Source organism: Sus scrofa, chromosome 12, assembly GCF_054392235.1.
Source record: "Sus scrofa isolate SSC_HxYL_T2T_F1_AM1 chromosome 12, Sscrofa_HxYL_maternal_Yorkshire_Landrace_v2.0, whole genome shotgun sequence".
In the NCBI taxonomy this organism is placed as follows: domain Eukaryota; kingdom Metazoa; phylum Chordata; class Mammalia; order Artiodactyla; family Suidae; genus Sus; species Sus scrofa.
Genome location: NC_139394.1, coordinates 41,920,865 through 41,942,798, shown reverse-complemented (window position 1 = coordinate 41,942,798; position 21,934 = coordinate 41,920,865). Strand labels below are relative to the sequence as shown.

General features: G+C 45.4%; 1 protein-coding gene and 2 pseudogenes across 2 annotated transcripts in view; 1 reads left to right on the top strand and 2 right to left on the bottom strand.

Annotated features, from left to right (window-relative positions):
• The window catches only part of LOC100736689 (large ribosomal subunit protein uL11 pseudogene), a 37,936-nt pseudogene extending 36,337 nt beyond the window's left edge, over positions 1–1,599 (top strand).
• Positions 1–21,934, bottom strand: part of LOC146398219 (uncharacterized) — a 63,866-nt gene that overhangs the window by 22,440 nt on the left and 19,492 nt on the right. Inside the window, exon 2 of one of the 2 annotated variants that reach the window (XM_084985056.1) lies at positions 3,931–4,099. The exons of the other annotated variant lie outside the window; for it this stretch is intronic. The gene's annotated coding sequence lies outside the window, so the exon portion shown is untranslated. Of the gene's footprint in view, positions 1–3,930; positions 4,100–21,934 lie in introns of those variants that run through there. 2 annotated transcript variants of the gene reach the window in all.
• Positions 2,491–2,644, bottom strand: LOC146398220 (U2 spliceosomal RNA; annotated as a pseudogene).

Below are 21,934 nucleotides of genomic sequence, written 5' to 3'. Positions count from 1 at the left end.
ATACCCAACAGGAAAATCACTAAACCAAAAATCCCATATATCTATTGAGAATTCAATAGGTGCCTTATTATTTGTGAAAAGTATAAATCATGACTGCTTCTCTGCACCCATAAGAGCAGCAGCTAAAAGCTCTGGAAATCTTTTAAACAAAGGTAAGAAGCATTTCACGAACTTAGACATAGAACATTTATAGAGAAGATCCTTGAAATTTCTTAAGAAATATCAGAGTAAAACTGAAACCCAATTTCTGAGTTTATGTATTTTTTATTTTTTAAAATTTTTTTGTCTTCTTTGGGCTGCACCTGTAGCATATGGAAGTTCCCAGGCTAGGGTTCCAATTGGAGCCGTAGCTGCCAGCCTATACCACAGCTACAGCAATGTGGGATCTGAGCCTCATCTGTGACCTACACCACAGCTCATGGTAATACCGGATCCTTAACCCACTTAGCAGGGCCAGGGATTGAACCTGCATCCTCAGGGATACTGGTCTGGCTCGTTACAACTGAGTCACGACAGGAATTCCAATTTCTGAGTTTAGAGAGAAAAATTATCTGAAACTTATGCAAGTATTTGAAACTCCAAATTATTTGCAACTTGACCTTTACTGAGTCAAATGGCAGCCCATTACAGCCCCGTCTGTTTCTTCCCTCCTGAGCTCCATGCTAGGTTTATTGGAATAGCACATTCTCTCCTTCTCTGCCAACCAGGAACTTCACATTTGAATTTCAGCTAAAAGAAGGGACACAAATAAACACCCGTTACATTTTCAGATCAGAGGAAGCCAAGGTGCAACTTTCTTCCATCATCCCGAATCCGGGTTCATCTGACACCAGCAGGCTCTACCATACCATCTAAGTTCAACCCCAACAAGAGATATACCTAGATACCCCAGTGGAGAAGTTAGTGCCACATCTGCCCTGGCACCCAAGATCAGCCGCCTGGATCTGTCTCCAAAAAAAGTTGGTGATGACATCGCCAAGGCAACTGGTGATTATAAGGGTCTGAGGATTATAGCAAAACTGACCATTCAGAACACACAGGCCCAGATTGAGGTGGTACCTTCTGCCACTGCCCAGCTCATCAAAGGTCTCAAGGAACCACCAAGAGGGAGTTTCCATTGTGGCACAACAGAAACAATCCGACTAGCATCCATGAGGATGCGGGTTCGATCCCTGGTCTTGCTCAGTGGGTCCAAGATCTGGTGTTGCTGTGAGCTGTGGTGTAGGTTGCAGACGCAGCTCAGATCACGCGTTGCTGTGGCTGTGGCATAGGCGGGCAGTTGTAGCTCCGATTAGACCCCTAGCCTGAGAACTTCCATATGCCACCAGTGTGGCCCTAAAAAGAAAGAAAGAAAGAGAAAAAAGAAACGGGCAACAGACAGAAAGAAGCAGAAAAACAATTAGGCACAATCAAAACATCACTTTTGATGAGATTGCCAACATTGCCCAACAGATGGGGCACCAATCTTTAGCTAGAGAACACTCTGGAACCATTAAAGAGATCCTGGGGGCTTCCCAGTCTGTAGGCTGTGATGTTGATGGCCGCCACCCTCACGGCCTCACAGATGACACCAACAGTGGTGCTAGTTTAAAACTGTAAAGAAAATTAATAAAGGGTATTTGATAACCAAAAAGAAAACACACACACACACATTACAAGTTATTTCATCAATAACGGTCTCTGAGGAGAGAGTTTTAAAAGTCAGGAGTTCCCACTCTGGTACAACAGGATCTGTAACATCTCTGCAGCACCAGGACTCAGGTTCTATCCCCAGCCCGGCACAATGGGTTAAAAGGACCTGGCACTCCCACAGCTACCATATAGGTTGCAGCTGCGGCTTGGATCTGATTCCTGGCCTGGGAACTCCATAGGCCAAGAGGCAGCCAAAGAAGAAAAATAAATAAATAAATAAAAATAAAAATCAGAGACGGAGCCTACGGCAGGCCCTCTGGGCCCTCGCATTAAGTCTCCTTGACTTGTCTCTGCTTTCAGAAGCAGCTGCGGTGGATAGTTCTGTATGAGTTCAGATACACCCAGGACTAAGACTGCTCATGACCATAAACAGTGCACCTTTCATATTCTGCCTCAGGACATTCTCTAGAGCCACAGGCATCTGCTAGAACCAAAGACAAGTGCCATCGGGGCAAACTTATCCAAAGGGGAATGGGAGTGGATGAAGATCCAGCCTCCCATCCTTCAGAGGGACCACTCTAAGAGGCATTCTGTAGTTTCTCAGGAGGCGCAACTAACCAGAGGCCCTGTCACCCACAGCAACAATTCTTACAATCCTGTTTTTTTGTTTTGTTTTGTTTTGTTTTTTGTCTTTTTAGGGCTGTACCCACGGCATTATGAGGTTCCCAGGCTATGCGTTGAATCGGAGCTATAGCCTCCAGCCTACACCTCAGCCACAGCAATGCCAGATCCAAGCCACGTCTGTGACCTACACCACGGCTCAGGGCAATGCCGGATCCTTACCCCACTCAGTGAGGCCAGGGGTCGAACGTGCATCCTCATGGATACTAGTCAGATTCATTTCTGCTGAGCCACGATGGAAACTCCCATAGCAACAATCTACATAAGACTCTTATAAAACTGATAAGAACAGATACTACCCTTGTTCTTAGCCAAAAGGCCAAGAAGCCATAAGTGAAGTAAGTTGGACAGAGAAAGACAAATACCATATGATATCACTCATATGTGGACTCTAAAATATGGCACAAATTAACAGAAACAGACTCACAGACAAGAACAGACTTGTCATTGGCAAGGGGAAGTGGGGGGAGTGGGATAGAAGGGGAATTTGGGGTTAGTAGATGCAAACTACTACTTTTTTTTTTTTTTTTTTTTTTTTTTGCATTTTAGGGCTGCACCTACAGCATGTGGCAGGTCCCAGGCTAGGGGTCTAATTGGAGCTGCAGCTGCTGGCCTACACCACAGCCACAGCAATGCAGGATCTGAGCCACGTCTGTGACCTACACCACAGCTTATGGCTATGCTGGTTCCTTAACCCACTGAGCAAGGCCAGGGATAGAATCCATGCCCTAATGGATCCTAGTCAGGATCATTAAGCCCTGAGCCATGAGGGGAACTCCGCAAACTATTACATTTAGAATGGATAAGCATTCAGGTCCTGCTGTATAGCACAGGGAACTGTGTCCAATCACTTATGATAGAACATGATGGAAGATAATATGAGAAAAAAGAATGGAGTTCCCGTCGTGGCGCAGTGGTTAACGAATCCGACTAGAAACCATGAGGTTGCGGGTTCGGTCCCTGTCCTTGCTCAGTGGGTTAACGATCCGGCGTTGTGGTGAGCTGTGGTATAGGTTGCAGACGCGGCTCGGATCCCGCGTTGCTGTGGCTCTGGCGTAGGCCGGTGGATTCGACCCCTAGCCTGGGAACCTCCATATGCCGCGGGAGCGGCCCAAGAAATAGCAACAACAACAACAACAAAAAAAAGACAAAAGAGAAAAAAAAAAAAAAAAAAAAAAAAAAAGAATGTGTATGTATGACTGGATCATTTTGCTGTACAGCGGAAATGGACAGAACATTATAAATCAACTATAATTAAAAAATAAAAATAAATAAAAAATAAATAAGAGAGTTCCCATCATGGGTCAGAGGTTAATGAATCTGACTAGGAATCTTGAGGTTGCAGGTTCAGTCCCTGGCCTCGCTCAGTGGGTTGAGGATCCAGCATTGCCATGAGCTGTAGTATAGGTCACAGACTTGGCTCAGATCTGTCATGGCTGTGGCTGTGGCATAGGCCATCGGCTACAGCTCTGATTAGACCCCTAACCTGGGAACCTCCATATGCTGTGGGTGCAGCCCTAGAAAAGACAAATAAATAAATAAGACCCTTGTATGATCTTTGCCTTCACTATTTCATTTTCTTCAGTCCCTCCTGTGATCATCTTCCAAATAAATTACCTTCACTCAATTCTTTGTCTTAGGCTCTGCTTTCAGCTGAAGTCAGTAGTCTTCACTGGTATTTGAGTTCTCTGTCCAGGGACTCAGCTAATCTTGGTACCTCATCCCTCTCATATCTATGGCTGGGGACTTGTGGGAGCCAACTGATAGCCATGAGTATGGGAGAATTCTGCAGAGAACAGAGACAGATAAGGCAGGGGAGAGAAAAGAACTCAGACCTGGACAAGGCAGAAGAGGAAAGGCTTTGATGGAATGGGCAAGAGGGTAACGGGGGATCCTGGGCTATCCAAAAGGGAGCAGCCTCCTTCACTCTGGTGAGGAGACTAGCTCAAGACTGTGCTGAGGCTATGTTGACATATCACCTCCCTTTGTATTCTTCTCCTAATTCTTATTCTGAGAGTTCCAATGATTCCCAGACTCATGCAGGAGCATGCAGTAATGGCTACCGTCTCCATTCCACAGATGATTTATGACAAAGAGGAAAATTCTAAGGAGAGAAGGGAAGGCATGGTTCAGGCTGTATCCCTAAGGATCCCCAGTTCATTCCAATCTTTCTTAGCCCTTTGTCTCCCTGCTTTTCCTCATTCCCCCAGCTGTCCATGAGGTAGAGTTTCACGGTAGATTAGAGGAAGGCAAAGGCCACTGAGCTCCTCACTTTCACCTGTGTGTGTGTATATACATATACATATACATATATATATATATATATATATATATATATATATATATATATATATTTTTTTTTTTTTTTTTTTTAGGTCCACACCTGCGGCATATGGAGGTTCCCAGGCTAGGGATCAAATCAGAATTGAAGCTGCTGGCCTATGCCACAGCCACAGCCATAACTCACTGAGCAAGGCCAGGGATCAAACCACCATCCTCAAGGAGCCACAATGGGAACTCCTCACCCTGGGTATTTGATTCTCGGGTTCGGGAGCTGTGGCCCAGCCTCAGTGCCAGGATCACTTTTGAACCCTCACAGGATCACACTTTCTCCATTTCCTCCTCTAAAATTGTCCAACGAGGTCATTCCTCTCTGCTCACACTTCTTGGGACTGGAGTTCTAGATCCTGTTACTCATTCCCTAAACTTACGAAGAAAAATTAAAGCTCCTTAGGAACAGAAGGTATGCTTCACTGTGGATGTCACTGTGTCTTCTGCCCTTTGTCAAGGGAATCTGTGTAAGAAGGCCTGCCTTTAAACCCGCGGCAGTTTTCCAGACAGCCTGCACTTGCACTTTCTGTTTGCAAAGAGCCTTAACGTCAGCCAGAAGTTAGTGACCAGGACCTCCTCCACTCCCGTGTCTTTCCCGGGCGTGTGCACAGCTTTGTGCATTCATACAGCCTTTTAGATCCCTTGGAATAAGCTAGAGCTTTTCAGAGTTCCCTGCGCTTATCTAGTTCTCCAAGATGTACCCAAATTCCCAACCTGTCTCTTGCTAACCCCAACTGAAAGCACAGCCTTAGGCAGCTGCCATGTTGCCAGTGGATGACTATTGTTCTGATAATGCCCTGGGAGTAAGGTATAATTTTTTTTGCTCAGCTGAATTCTGAGTCAAATGAAATAGCCACAACTACCTAATAGAGATTTTCCAGGGAGCTGCAGGTTCAGACAAAATATCGACAGTGTTCTGAGGATGTTGCTTTTAACTGAGCTACACAAGAAGTCAGTCCTCTCCACTGGCTATGAGACTACTGGCTTTTTGTGGCTACCAAGAAACTGAGCTGCAGGAGTTGTGGCTCACTGGGTTAAGAAACTGACTAGTATCCATGAGGATGCAGGTTCAATCCTCGGCCTTGCTCAGTGGGTTAAGGATTGGGAGTTGCTGCAAGCTGCAACATAGGTCACAGATACCCCTTGGATCCAGTGCTGCTGTGACTGTAGTGTAGGCTGGCAGCTGCAGCTTGGATTTGACCCCTAGCCTGGGAACTTCCATATGCTGCGGGTTCAGCCCTAAAAAGGAAAAGGAAAAGACAGACAGACAGACAGATAGAAAGAAGCTAAGCTGGGGCAGGAGGGTAGATGGGAATAGTATCCCGTTCACAAGTTAAAAACCTAGTCTCTAACCAAAGTTCAGTTGTTTCTCTTGGATAGATGATTTTCAGTTTCTCCTGTAGCTTTGGTTAATTCTCAAAGTTCCCAAAGTTCTAGAACAGTTGATTTTAGCTGTTTTGCCAGTATTTTCATTGTTTTTGTGCAAAACTGAGTTCACTGAGGTCCTCACCCTGCCAGTCTGGAAACTGATCTCCAGGCAAGCTTATTTCCAAATGTGGTTCTTCTCAGACAGCCTACATCTCTGCAGCAGTCTTGATTTAAAGTTTGTCCTGCTTCCATCTAACTTCAAGGTCAAACTGTGAGTCTTCATCACAGTGTGATTTAACTTATTCTGATGTTATCCTAAAAGTGTATGGTTCTCTTAAATAGAATTTCCAGAGGTCACTGGAACATATTTCATCAAGAACATCCCACTAGGAGTTGCCATTGCGGTTCAGTAGTAAAGAACCTGACCAGTAGCCATGAGGATGCAGGTTTGATCACTGGCCTTGATCAGTGGGTTAAGGATCTGGCGTTGCTGTGAGCTATGATGCAGGTCACAGATGCGGCTTGGATCTGGTGTTGCCGTGGCTGTGGTGTAGGCTGGCAACTGCAGTGCGGATTCAACCCCTAGCCTGGGAACCTCCATATGCTGCAGGAGCAGTCAAAAAAAAAAAAAACAAACAAAAAAAAAACGGAACACCCCACTAGTCTGCTGTGTAGTAGAAGACTGCTTACGGACAGCAGCACCCTGGACAGAAGGTGGTAACTTGAGTTCTGTCAAATTCTTATTGTATGAGTGCCCTGGCTAGAACAAATCCCAACAGATTCTTTTTCTTTTTCTTTCTTTTTTTTGCCATTTCTTGGGCCGCTCCTGCGGCATATGGAGATTCCCAGGCTAGGGTCCAATTGGAGCTGCTGCTGCTGGCCTACACCAGAGCCATGGCAACACGGGATCTGAGTCGCGTCTGCGACCTACACCACAGCTCACGGCAACACCAGACCCTTAACCCACTGAGCAAGGCCAGGGACCAAACCCGCAACCTCATGGTTCCTAGTCGGATTTGTTAACCACTGAGCCACAGTGGGAACTCCCCAACAGATTCCTCAAGTTCTGTTTTATTTGTTTATTTTTGTTTGCTGTTGTTGTTTTTAATCCATCTTGTCCTCCAGGATGTGTTCTTGATCCATCCCCTTCCTGTGGGGAAAGGAAGGTATCATGGGCTATTTGGGATGAGGTGCTAAATCTTCCTACTTAGCTCTGGACCTTTCACCTGGCATTATTGGAGCCAATCAATAATGCCTTTTCTCCAGACTTCTCCATCCTTCCTCTAAGAATCAGTTCATATTATTTCCATGTCATTCCTGACATTACCACTGGGCCATGAACTGTGCCTTCTTGGGGTCCCAGTTGGTAGTCTGACAAAAGCTTTCTGTCTTTAGTGAGTTTTTGTTATCCTCCAGTGACTGAGTGTGAGTAAAAGAAATGTACACTAACATCTCTATTTCCACACAGTTGATTTAAATAATCAAAGGAAAAATTAACATCAGTGATGAAAATATAGGGAATTTCCATTGTGCTTCAGTGGGTTACGAACCCAACTAGTATCTACGAGAATGCAGTTTTGATCCCTGGTCTCACTCAGTGGGTTAAGGATCCGGCATTGCTGTGAGCTGTGGTGTAGGTTCCAGACAAAGCTCAGATCTCGCATTGCTATGGCTGTGGTGTAGGCCAGCAGCTGCAGCTCTGATTCAACCACTAGCCTGGGACCTTTCATATACCATGGGTGTGGCCCTAAAAAGCAAAAAGCAAAAAAACAAACAAAAAAAGATGAAAATACATGTCACTAATGAGACAATGGAAAGGAGTCATAGATATATACCACAATAATTTCAGCTACATAATGGTCACCTAGGACTCAATGTAAGGCTAAAACCCGGACATATCATTTCCAAGAGATTAGTGTAGTATCATGAAAACTAAGTAGAGGAAACCCTAGTAGATCCCCACTAATCAGAGAAATAAGATCTCCTAGAAAAAAGACCCCTTTTGGGGCTATTTCTACTTGGTATTTCCTTTTTTTCTTTTTTCTTTTAACAGTCTCTCCTGTGTCACATGGAAGTCCCCAGGATAGGGATCAAATTGGAGCCGCATCTGACCACCTATGCCACAGCCACGGCAACACTGGATCTGAGCTGCCTCTGCAAACTGTACCACAGCTTACGGCAAAGCCGGATCCTTAACACACTGAGTGAGGCCAGGAATCAATCCTCATAGACACTATGTGGGGTTCTTAACCCTCTGAGCAACAATGGGAACTCCATCTACTTAGAATTTCTTTTTTTTTTCTTTTTTTTTTTTTTTTTTTTGTCTTTTTGCCATTTCTTGGGTTGCTTCCCGCAGCATATGGAGGTTTCCAGGCTAGGAGTCTAACTGGAGCTGTAGCTACCGGCCTACACCAGAGCCACAGCAACTTGGGATCTGAGCAACGTCTGCAACCTACACCACAGCTCACGGCAACGCCGGATCCTTAACCCACTGAGCAAGCCCAGGGATTGCCACAACCTCATGGTTCTTAGGTGGATTCGTTAACCACTGAGCCACGACGGGAACTCCTGGAATTTCTTTTGACACTACAAATCAATAGTATCTGTAGGCAGGTGCACAGAGGTTAGGAAAGAAAGGGAGCCATGAAAATAGAAAAACTTGTGGAGATGTTTTTTTCCCCCCCGGACAGCACATAATAAAGCAAGTCATTCATCTCAGTGCTGGGAGAAGTTTCCTTATTTTTATGGGCAACTGACCCTATGAGGCAACTCACAAAACAGCCAAGGAGGAAGCCATACACCTGTACCTAAAGCAGAAGCCAGGCCAAACACAAAATCAGATACCAAAAACCATTGCCTGGAGCAGGAATTTGAACAAACACTGGGTGTAGGTCCACCAAGACAAACTTCAGGATAAGATTACCAATCACTCTTAGTTCCCCTCAATGCTGTGCAGGAAGCGGACATTCTGAACTTATTATTTAAACCCACATAATGAAGGACTCCAAGAGAAGCCAGGTAAATAGTGAGAGACACACGGAAAATAAGTGCGCAATATTTTCAGTCAATTATCATATTTTTCTAAATCAGGAATTGGTAAGGTTTTTTTAAAGGGCCAGAGAGGTAAACATTGTAGGCTTTGTGGGCCAAGAGACTATTATATAGGTCCTTATATAGCCATATTAAAATGTAATCATTGAAGGAGTTCCCGTCGTGGCGCAGTGGTTAACGAATCCGACTCAGAACCATGAGGTTGTGGGTTCGGTCCCTGCCCTTGCTCAGTGGGTTAATGATCTGGTGTTTCCGTGAGCTGTGGTGTAGGTTGCAGACGCAGCTCGGATCCCGCGTTGCTGTAGCTCTGGCGTAGGCCGGTGGCTACAGCTCCGATTCGACCCCTAGCCTGGGAACCTCCATATGCCGCGGGAGCGGCCCAAGAAATGGCAAAAAGACAAAAAAAAAAAAAAGTAATCATTGAAAATGTTTAAACATTTTTACCTTGTGGGCTGTAAAAACAAAACAGGTGGCTGGCCAGATATGGCCCAGGAGCAGTAGTTTGCTGATCTAGACTTATCCTCATTCAAATATGAATAATGAGAAAAACACTTGATCTGTGACTGTTAGGAAACGCAGAAGAAAAATAAAACACGGTATACCCCAAGAGACAGCTATATTGGCTAAGATACTGTGGGTCTGACAGAAATCCAATTTAAACTATCTTAAGTAGGAGTTCCAGTTGTGGCTCAACGGGTTAAGAACCCGACTAGTATCCATGAGGATGTGGGTATGAAACACCGACTCAAGCAGTGGGTTAAGGATCTGGCTTTGCCACAAGCTGTGGTGTGGGTTGCAGATATGGTCTGAACCAGCATTGCTGTGGCTGTGGCTGTGGCTACGGAGAGCAGTTGCAGCTCCAGGTCAACCCCTAGCCCAGGAACTTCCAAATGCCAAGGTTGTGGCCATAAAAAGAGAGAGAGAGAGAAAAAAAAAGAAAGTTGCAGAGTGAGTAGCTCTGGATCTAAGGGGGTCTGAGGTGAGTGGGGGAAGCTTAGAAAGGTGGGAGAGAAGAATGGAAGAGGAAGGGAATGGAACAAGGACAACGAATGAGGTTCTTGAGTCCTGCTCTGGCTTTACAGATCCAGAAACTTGAGGCAGCACTTATCCTCAGAGCATTGCTCAGCATTCTTGGTACAGGGGCCTAGAAGACTGCACAGGATTTATTCTTGAGATGGTGTTTGCTGTTTTATTCTTTCGTTCTTTCTTTTTCTTTTTTTTGGGGGGTGGTGGGGCACACCCAAGGCATATAGAAGTTCCCAGGCTAGGGGTCAAATCAGAGCTGTAGCTGCCAGACTACATCAAAGCCACAGCAACGTGGGATCCAAGCTGCACCTGGGACCTACACCACGGCTCATGGCAATGCCAGATACTTAACCCACTGAGCCAGGGATCGAACCCGAAACCTTGTGGATACTAGTTGGGTTTGTTACTGCTGAACCATAATGGGGACTCCGGTATTTGCTGTCCAGGTTGACAGAGAAGGAAGGGTAATGAGGGAGGTGAGAGTGCTCCTGAAAGAGTAACAGAGGTGATAAACCAGAAAGGTTGGACCAAAGAGTTAAGGAAGTGAGGCAGCAATGGAGCTAAAGGTTGGGAGAAGAAAGATCAAGATCCTATGTCTGTTTTCTATTTGTCTGTCACATAGAAAGCTGGGGGAGGGGTGTGAAGAACTCTATATGATCTAAGAACAGGAGCAATAAAGGTTAGGGCTTGGAAGAGGCAGAAATAGAGAATGGTAGATCCATTGAAGTCATTGATTTCGGATATGGAGCATTTTCTAGCATGATCATGTATGAGCCTGGTTGACCTGGAGTGAAACTCTACGTCACTAGAGTTGTGTAAGTCACAGAGTGTGAGATCATGGGGTTTAATGGTTCTTTCAAGGGACAATTAAGTTATTAGGGTGCTGACACAAAATGGGGTTTAGCAATAGATAGAAGTCCAGTGCTACAAGCTCTTACAAGCATAGAATAGAATCATAAACTAGTGGAACGAGTAAGAAAAGTAGTAAAGGAATTTTTACCCATCTGAGAGGAATACTAGTTTGGTAATTATGGAAATGAAAAAAGAATTGAAAATTCCCTCCAGCCCCTATGATGTATGGATTACAGGAGACCATGAGCCCCCTAGCTTCCAAAGATTAGTACAAGGAGTAGGGGTTTTAAGATAAAACAAGAAGCGAGGGGAGTTCCCGTCATGGCTCAGTGGTTAATGAACCCGACTAGCATCCATGAGGACTCGGGTTTGATCCCTGGCCATGCTGAGTGGGTTAAGGATCTGGTGTCATCATGAGCTGTCATGTAGGTCGCAGATGTGGCTTGGATTCCATGTTGCTGTGGCTGTGGTGTAGGCCAGTAGCTACAGCTCCAATTGGACCCCTAGCCTGGGAACCTCCATACGACAAGGGTGCAGCCCTAAAAAGACAGAAAACAAACAAAACAAGATTCGGGCTTGGAAATTTCCAAAGCAGGTGTTTCTGGTTACCAGTCACAGGAAAATCTTAATAATTCTTCCACTGAACCACATAACTTCCCAGTCAACTTATCTGGATGAATTAATTGCAAAACGTTCTTTTAATAAACAACAAAACGAATTGAATTTTTGTGCGGTATTATGAGAAGAGCTAAGTGGAAGGCAACAAGCCTTCACCTAATAGTTATAGTTCCTCATCCCATCAGCCTCTCCCTTGCTCTCGGCTGACTTCACTCCTACTTCAGTGTCCTGCTTTCCCACAAACCTACAAACTTATCTGCCACCTTATCAGTCTTTGCTTTTTCCTTATCTTCCAGTGGTGAAGCTATCTCTCTTCCAAGGTGGTTTTCTCCACTTATATGCTAAATCAGGGCTTCTCAGAGGTGATCCCTGGACTAGCAGCATCAGCAGCAAGTCAGAAAGAGCTTGTCAGAAATGCAAGTTCTTGGGAGTTCTCCTGTGGCCCAGTGGGTTAAGGATCCTGTGTTGTCACTGCAGTGGATTGGGTCGATGCTGTGGCTCAGAGTTTGATCCCTGGCCTGGGGAGTTCTACATGCCATGTGTGCGGCCAAAAAAAAAAAACAAAAACAAAACAAAACAAAACAAAAAACTACATTAAATTAAGAAATAAAAAATAAAGAAATGCAAATTCGTGTTCCCCATTCCAGAAGTACTGAAGCAGAAAGTCTGAGAGTGGATCCCAGAAACCTAGTTTTATTTTATTTATTTATTTATATTTTTGTCTTTTTAGGGCTACACCCCTGGCATTTGGAAGTTCTCGGGCTAGGTGTTGAATTGGAGCTATAGCCTCTGGCTATGCCACAGCCACAGCAACACGGGATTCGAGCCATGTCTGTGACCTACACCACAGCTCACGGCAACACTGGATCTTTTAACCCACGGAGCTCGGCCAGGGATAAAATCTGTCCTCATGGATATCAGTCAGGATCATTACTGCTGAGCCACAATGGGAACTCCCCAGAAACTGAGATTAATGAGCCCACCAGATGGTTCTGATGACACTGAAGTTTGAGAACTACTGCTCTCAATTCTTACTGTTCAAAGTGGGGCCCATACCTGACAGCACTGGAATCACCTGAGAACTTGTTAGAAATGTAGACTCTTAAGTCCCACCCCGACTTACCGAATCAGACTGCACATTTAATAGAACCCCGGGGGGACTTCAGGTGAATAATATTCACATTAAGAGTTTGAGAATTGGAGTTCCCATCATGGCTCAGTGGTTAATGAATCCAACTAGGAACCATGAGGTTGTGGGTTTGATCCCTGGCCTCGCTCAGTGGGTTAAGGATCTGGCATTGCCGTGAGCTGTGGTGTAGGTCACAGACGTGGCTCGGATCTGGCATTGCTGTGGCTGTGGCGTAAGCCGGCAGCTGTAGCTCTGATTGGACCTGGGAACCTCCATATGCCGAGAGAGTGGCCCCAGAAAAGGCAAAAAGACCAATAAATAAATAAATAAATAAAAAGAGTTTGAGAATCACTATTCTAAATAGCATTCTCTTCTCTGGAAGCATCCACAGTTACCCGCCTCCCTTTCAGCTTTCATTCTCTTTTGGATATTACCTGACAGAATCTCTCTCTCTCTCTCTTTTTTTTTTTTTTTTTTTTTTGGCAGCATCTGCAGCATGTGGAAATTCCAGGGCCAGGGACTGAATTCACACCACAGCAGTGACCCAAGCCACAGTAGTGACAAGGCCAGATCCTTAACCTGCTGAGCCAACGGGGAACTCTGCTGTCAGTATTTTTAATTTTTTTTTTTTTGTCTTTTTGCCTTTTTTTCTAGGGCTACGCCTGCAGCATATGGAGGTCTGATTGGAGCTGATGCCACCGGCCTATGCCAGTGTCAGAGCAACTTGGGATCCGAGCCTCGTCTGGGACCTACACCACCGACACCACAGCTCACGGCAATGCCAGATCCTTAACCCACTGATCGAGGCAGGGATTGAACCCACAAACTCATGGTTCCTAGTTGGATTCGTTAACCACTGAGCTACGACGGGACCTCCTGCTGTCAGTATTTTTTAAATGATCCTGTTTCTTCATTAATTAAAGAGAAATTATTCCCTTGACCCATCGGCTAGTTCTTTCTCCCCTTCCATTCACAAAGTTCTTGAGTGACTTGCCTACGTTATAATCAGGGTCTCTTGGTCATCACCTCTCACTCACCCCTCGATCTCTTAACACATTACTGGAACTTTGGGGGCAAAAGTAACAAGTCCTTTATGGATAAATCCGATGGATGGTTTTGAGTCATAAACTTACTTGACCTCTTTTTAGGCTTATGGCATTACTATGTTTGCCTTCCTTTTTTTTTTTTTTTTTTTTTTTCCTGTCTTTTTGCCTTTTCTAGAGCTGCTTCCCATGGCATATGGAGGTTCCCAGGCTACAGCTCTAATCAGAGCTGTAGATGCCAGCCTACACCAGAACCACAGCAACACAGGGTCCGAGCCGCTTCTGCGACCTACACCACAGCTCATGGCAATGCCGGATGCCGCCCCACTTAGCAAGGTCAGAGATTGAACCTGCCACCTCATGGTTCCTAGTCGGATTCATCAACCACTGCACCAGGATAGGAACTCCTGTGTTTGCCTTTTTGACATTCCCTTCCTTTGGGTTTTGAGCAGGACTTTATTCCCATCTTTTCTTCCCTCTCAGACCCCTCGTTACCTGTCTTTCTGTGGTATTTACCCCTCCCACACCCCAGCTAGATGCTTCAGAGGAGTGAGCCTGCTAGGTCTAAAACAGGGCTCCCTGGAGTTCCTGCTGTGGTTCAGAGGGTTAAAGACCTGATGTTGGTGGGGGAAAAAATGTAATTGTAATGTATACATGTAAGGATAACCTGACCCCCTTGCTGTACAGTGGGAAAAAAAAAAAAAAGACTCAAAAAAAAAAAGTGAATAGAAAAAAAAAAAAAAAAAAGACCTGATGTTGGCACTGTGAGGATGCAGGTTCGATCCCTGCCCTTGCTCAGTGGGTTAAGGATCTAGCATTGCCACAAGCTGCAGCATAGATCTGGTGTTGCTGTGGCTGTGGCATAGGCCAGCAGCTGCAGCTCTGATTTTACCCGTGGCCTGGGACCCTCCATATGCCACAGGTGGAGCCATAAAAAAAATAAATAAGTAAATAAAATAAAAAAGCATTTGCTAGTTCCCACCCTTCTGACATTTGGGGCCGGATCATTTCTCTCACCACACTGGGGAAACAGGTAATGTTGACTGATAGAGGGAGCCTTCCTTATATCTCTGGATGAAGAAAGAGATGGGCCTCCTGATATCACTGAATCACTGAATCACTGGATTAACTAGTCATAATGTCTGCCCTTCCTCTGGATTTAACAATAAACCTTCTAAACTCGCATCACCAGTTTGTTGACTTCTGTCTCATTTTCTCATACCCATTTTTTGTATCTGAGCCTGTTCTTTTTATTTATTTATTTATTTTTTTGTCTCTTTAGGGCCACACCCATGGCATATGGAAGTTTCCAGACTAAGGGTTGAATCAGAGCTGCAGCCACTGGCCTATGCTACAGCCAGAGCAACTCGGGATCCAAGCCACAGCTCACGGTAACACTGGATCCTTAACCCACTGAGTGAAGCCAGGGATCAAATCTGCAACCTCATAGATACTAGTCAGGTTCCTTACCGCTGAGCCACAATGGGAACTCCTAGACTGACATTTTATTTGCACTGTCTGATTTTCTTCCTTTCTTTCTTTCTCTCTCTCTTTTTTCTTTCTTTTTTTTTTTTTTTTTTTTTTTTTTTTTTGTCTTTTTTCCATTTCTTGAGCTGCTCCCATGGCATATGGAGGGTCCCAGTTAGGGGTTGATTCGGTGCTATAGCCACCAGCCTATGCCAGAGTCACAGCAACGGCAGATCCAAGCCATGTCTGTGACCTACACCACAGCTCTTGGAAACGCCGGATCCTTAACCCACTGATTGAGGCCAGGGATCAAATCCGCAACTTCGTGGTTCCTAGTCAGATTCTTTAACCACAGAGCCACAATGGGAACTCTCCTGTTTGATTTTCTACGTCAGTTTCTCAGCACATACTAACTTTTTTTTTTTTTTTTTTTTGTCTTTTTGTCTTTTGTTGTTGTTGTTGTTGCTATTTCTTGGGCCGCTCCCGCGGCATATGGAGGTTCCCAGGCTAGGGGTTGAATCGGAGCTGTAGCCACCGGCCTACGCCAGAGCCACAGCAATACGGGATCCGAGCCGCGTCTGCAACCTACACCACAGCTCACGGCAACACCGGATCGTTAACCCACTGAGCAAGGCCAGGGATCGAACCCGAAACCTCATGGTTCCTAGTCGGATTCGTTAACCACTGCGCCACGACGGGAACTCCAGCACATACTAACTTTTATTCTCTTTCTCTGTGTTTTGCATGTTATCACTGTCACAACAATTCCCAACTCCCACTCCTCAATGTGAAACCTCAGAAACAACTGTCTCTGTATAGCTGAGGGGCACCCAGAACAAAGAGGTCTGGCTGGGCTCCAGAACCCTCTTTCACTGCACCTGAGGCTCAGTGGTACCCTCTGCTGATGCTAGATCAGAAGGCTGTACTGCTCTGATCTGAAACCAATTTTCTTTGGAGTTTGAAGACCTTCACTTAAGCCTGTAAAATAATTGGAATCAAGGAAGTTCCCTGGTGGCTCAGAAAGTTAAGGGTCTGGCGTTGTCTCTGCTGTGATGCAGAAAATTCCACATGCCATGGGCATGGAGAAAAAATTAAAAAGAAAAAAAAATTGGAATTGAGAAATAGATCCTTGTGGAGTTCCCCCTGTGGCACAGTGGGTTAAGAATCTGACTGCAGCGGCTTGGGTTGCTGCAGAGGTATGGGATCGACCCCTAGCCTAGTGCTGTGGTTAAAGGATCCAGCATTGCCACAGCTGCAGTGTAGGTCAATCCCTGGCCCAGGAACTTCCACAGGTCATGGGTATGGCCATAAAAAAGAAAAAAGAAAAAAAAGAGAGAGAGAAATGGGTCCTTGTCTATTGTGCTTTTGTCTATTTGATTCCCTTCTCTATCTCCATTGCCGGAACAGTCCTAGTCCACGGTAAGAGCTCAGTACATATTCGCTGAATGAATGTGTGCTGATGAACAAGCAAAGGGCCTGTCTGCTGAGAAAGGCACAGCTGAAGCCCTCTACACTTCTAGAAAGATAAAAAGAACAATTGCCTTGGTTCCCTCAGGTCTCAATTCAAGATCCTCATCAGGCCAGCCTAGGCTTCCTGTCCTCTGGTTCTATGAGATACTGCTGTACTTGTATAACAAATCTATAACCAAGCAGGACCCCCACCCCAATGCAGCTTCCCACTACATCCTCCCACTGCCTCTTGTCCATAGAAAACTTTAGCCTTGGAGTTCCCATCATGGCGCAGCAGAAACCAATCCGACTAGGGACCATGAGGTTTCGGATTCGATCCCTGGCCTCGCTCAGTGTGTTAAGGATCTGGCGTTGCTGTGAGCTGTGGTATAGGTCGCAGATGTGGTTTGGATCTGGCATTGCTGTGGGTGTGGTATAGGCCGGCGGCTACAGCTCCAATTAGACCCCTGGTCCGGGAACTTCCACAGGCCTCAGGTATCACCCTAAAGAGACAAAAGACAAAAAAAAAAAAAAAATTAAAATTTAAAATAAAAGGGAGTTCCCGTCGTGGCTCAGTGGTTAACGAATCTGACTAGGAACCATGAGGTTGTGGGTTTGATCCCTGGCCTCGCTCAGTGTGTTAAGGATCTGGCATTGCCGTGAGCTGTGGTATCTATGGTGTAAGTCGCAGACAGGGCTTGGATCCAGCGTTGCTGTGTCTCTGGCATAGGCCGGTGGCTGCATCTCCGATGAGACCCCTAGCCTGGGAACCTCCATATGTGTCAGGTGCGACCCTAGAAAAGACAAAAAGACCAAAAAAATTTTTTTTAATTAAAGGAAAAGAAAACTTTAGCCTCCTCGGCCTTCCTCAGGTTCCAAAGAATAAATTTAATCAGAGAAGTGAGAAAATGCAGAAAGAAAGGAAAACAGTCAAGCAAAATAATAATACTTTAGCCATTAAACAAAATTAAGGAACTTCAGTCCTCAAGAACTATGGATACTATTCTGAGCCATGTTCTTTGAGCTGTTTTGCAGATACTAACATGCAAGTTAACCGCATGCTGCTCATAAAAGACCCCAGACCAGTTAGAACCAGAAAGTTAATGGTGTTGACTGCCAATTACTTCACCAACCAATCAGAAGGATGTTCAAGAACTGACAAGCCCCCCACCATGGATGTGCCCCTCCAAAAAAATCCAGCAGATTAAGACCCAAAACGCCCAAAGGAATGGGCAGAGGTTTTTTTCCATCTTTTTGTTTTTTTTTCTTTTTTGGCCGCCCCAAAGCATATGGAGTTCTGGGGGCAGGGATCAGATCTGAGCTCCAGTTATGACCTAAGCCAGAGCTGCTGCAACAGCGGGTCCTTTAACCCACTGCACTGTGCGGGGAGTCAAACCTACATCCTGTAATTGTAGAGATGCTACCAATTCCATTTCGATACAGCAGGAACTCCCAGACAGACTATGACTAAATCGATTTAAGGGCCAGTTTCCCATTTCAGTCATTCAGGCACAGGTTGAGAGACCAGCTTTATTGTGTGTATAGGTTTTTTGTTTACTTTTGGCCTTGCCTATGGCATTCAGAAGTTCCTGGGGCCGGGGATCAAACCTCTGCCATAGCAGGAACAAGAACCTGAGCAGTAACAACATTGGATCCTTACCTGACTAAGTCATGAAGGAGTGCCCATCAATTTTCAATGGTATCTGCCTCCATGAATGCCTCATTCTTTATTGCCTTCAATTTAAAATTAGATTTAGGGAGTTCCCGTCGTGGCGCAATGGTTACCGAATCCGACTCGGAACCACGAGGTTGCGGGTTCAATCCTTGGCCTTGTTCAGCGGTTTATTGCCATGAGCTGTGGTGTGGGTCGCAGACGCAGCTCGGATCCCGAGTTGCTGTGGCTGTGGCCTAGGCCAGTGGCTACAGCTCCAATTCGACCCCTAGCCTGGGAACCTCCATATGCCGCGGGAGCAGCTCAAGAAAAGGCAAAAAGACAAAAATAAATAAATAAATTAAATAAAATAAAATTAGATTTAGGAGTTCCCACTGTGGCATAATGGGATCAGCAGCATCTTGGGAGCCGTGGGACACATGTTCAATCCCCAGCCCAGCACAGTGGGTTAAGGATCTGGAGTGGCCATAACTGTGGCATAGGTTGAAGGTGTGGCTTGGTTTCAGTCTCTGGCCCTAGTACTTCATATGCCTAAGGGTGGCAAAATCAATCAATCAATCAATCATTCAGATCAGAAGTGAGGGGGGATGAACATCTGCTGGCTTTAAGACAAGTCCCTCCATCTTTTTTTCAATCCCTCCATCTTTGAGAAGCCTAGTAAAGAGCTGGTACTGCAGGACTAGCTAAGCAAGAAGGACTAGCAGATACTAGCACAGGTATTTGAACTCCTTTAGACAGCTGTCCCGCAGAATGTCCCTCTTGTGTTCATGGCCTCTCCTCCAAACAGAAAACTAGTTGACGAGTGTTCTGCACACCCTCCCATTTCCCTGTGAATATACAGCAGCTCAAGTGCAAGTTTTTTTTTGTTTGTTTGTTTGTTTTCCTGGTGCAATATATATATATGTGTGTGTGTGTGTGTGTTTTGTCTTTTTGTCCTTTCTAGGGCCGCTCCCGCAGCATATGGAGGTTTCCAGGCTAGGGGTCAAATTGGAGCTGTAGCCGCTAGCCTACATCAGAGCCACAGCAACGCGGGATCCAAGCTGCGTCTGCAACCTACACCACAGCTCATGGCAATGCTGGATCCTTAACCCACTGAGCAAAGCCAGGGATTGAACCCGCAACCTCATGGTTCCTAGTCAGATTTGTTAACCACTGCGCCACGACAGGAACTCCTCCTGGAGTAGTATTTGTAGAATGTCTTGCTGCGCCTGACCCAAGCTGGCCTCTCCATGGGATAATGAGAGCTTAGGGGGCTGCATGCCCTCTGCTGAGTCTTCTATAAACTTTCCCCACAGTAGGCTTTGTGCTGTGCCTGTATGTTTTCAGTATGTTTCTCATGTCCCTATACCTGACAGAATATTAGAGATTCTTCAAGAGTCTCTAGATCGACTGCCCACCAATCACAAGGATGTGACCACACTTATAATCCCAGATGGCTATTCAATGCCCATGGTTCTCTACCTCTTTCAGACAGTATGACAGATCCACCTATACTGCCACCACAGAATTCATATTTTGAAAATTATTACATTACTCTAGGCAGGAAATCTTGTGTAATATTTTGTTTCCGGTCCTGCTACTGCTGTGCACCCTCAGAGTCACTTAACTCTTCTCCAGAAGCCAAATTCAGAACCTGGATAAACTATAGACAACCCTGGACAACTACTTTCAAGACTCTCCAGCAAGACAAGGTGCAAGGAAAGGATCTCTGAATAGAAGATAATGCCAGAGTTCCTGTCGTGGTGCAGTGGTTAACGAATCCGACTAGGAACCATGAGGTTGCGGGTTCGGTCCCTGCCCTTGCTCAGTGGGTTAACGATCCGGCGTTGCCGTGAGCTGTGGTGTAGGTTGCAGACGCGGCTCGGATCCCGTATTGCTGTGGCTCTGGCGTAGGCCGGTGGCTACAGCTCCGATTCAACCCCTAGCCTGGGAACCTCCATATGCCGCAGGAGCGGCCCAAGAAATAGCAAAAAAAAAAAAAAAAAAAAAAGAAGATAATGCCTAGCTTCCTTCTATGAGTGTGTGTCCTGTCCCCTCAAAGCAAGTAGGCCACGATATTGGGCTTATCAAAGTGATACACAATGTTGACCTTCTCTTTTCGGAGAGCAATTCCCAAGAAGTGTTTAAAAAACTCCTTTCCAGCAGTTACCATCGTGGCTCAGCAGTTAAAGAACGTGACTAGCATCCATGAGGACTCAGATTCAATCCCTGGCCTCGCTCAGTGGGTTAAGGATCCTGCATTGCCGTGAGCTGTGGTGTAGGTCACAGACATGGCCTGGATCCTGTGTTGCTGTGGCTCTGGTGTAGGCCGCTGGATACAGCTCCGATTGGACCCTTAGCCTGGGAACCTCCATATGCCATGGGTGCGGCCCCAAAAAGACCAAAAAAAAAAAAAAAAAAGAGTTCCTTTCCAGTTACATCAGGAGAAAGACATTTCTCTATTAAAGGAAATGCAAAAATAAGACCAGAGAATGCTTAAGATAGAAAAAAAGGGGGTGAGGGAGAACTAGTGAAGTATATCACACAGCCTTATCTAATATATATTTCTTTTTTTGGTTGTGCCCATGACATGTGGAAGTTCTTGGGCCAGGGATTGAACCCAAGCCCCAGCAATCCAAGCCATTGCTGTGACAATGCTGGATACTTAACTCACTTGCACCGCAGGATAACTCCAGCCTTACCTAATATTTTCTAAAAATGTCCTGAGTAGAATCATAGACATCCAGATGTAGTCACTATACAAACTCAGGTCTCTAAGAAATGAAAACTTATTTTCTATAAGTAAGTTTACATTTACTATCCCTACTTCCCCACATTAATGAAAAAATAATCTTAATAAATTGAATATTCTTTCAAATAATTCTTATGGGCTGATTCCATTCAGAGTCTCCCATATGTGGAATTTGAGTATTGAAAGGGGCAGATGATCATAAGTCAACACTCATTTGCTTTAGCATCTGCTGAGATTGCTTTTTTGGCTGTTTCTCATGACACTCTGGGTCCTGTGTTTTGTTTTGGTTTTTAGGGCCGCACCTGCGGCATATGGAGGTTCCCAGGCTAGGGGTCTAATCAGAGCTACAGATGCTGGCCTACACCACGGCCACAGCAATGCCAGGTCTGAGCCATGTTTGTGACCTACACCACAGCTCACGGCAATGCTGGATTGTTAACCCACTGAGCGAGGCCAGGGATTGAACACGCAACTGACATGAGGCTTTTTGGATGCATCTTTCCAAATCCCACAAGCATCTGTTTCTACTCTCCTGATGCCTCACCATTCTGGGGGTGAGGCTTAGAGGCTGGTGACTACTTTCCCAGGAAAGTGAGGCATGCCCCCTGTTGCATCTGGAGGAATTTGACTGACTTCCTCCAGGCTGAGCTTACAGAGAGGGCCAGGCTTACAGGATAATTGTATCTGGAACACACCAGTATTCAGGCTCTACAGTTTCTCTTTTAGTTCTCCTCCTAACATAGCCTACACAATCATTTACTGTTGCTCTTTGAGAACTCTTTTTTTTTTCTCCTTTTATGGCCACATCCATGGCAAAAAGAGGTTCCTAAGCTAGGGATCAAATTGGAGCTACAGCTGAAGGCCTATGCCACAGTCAGGGCAAC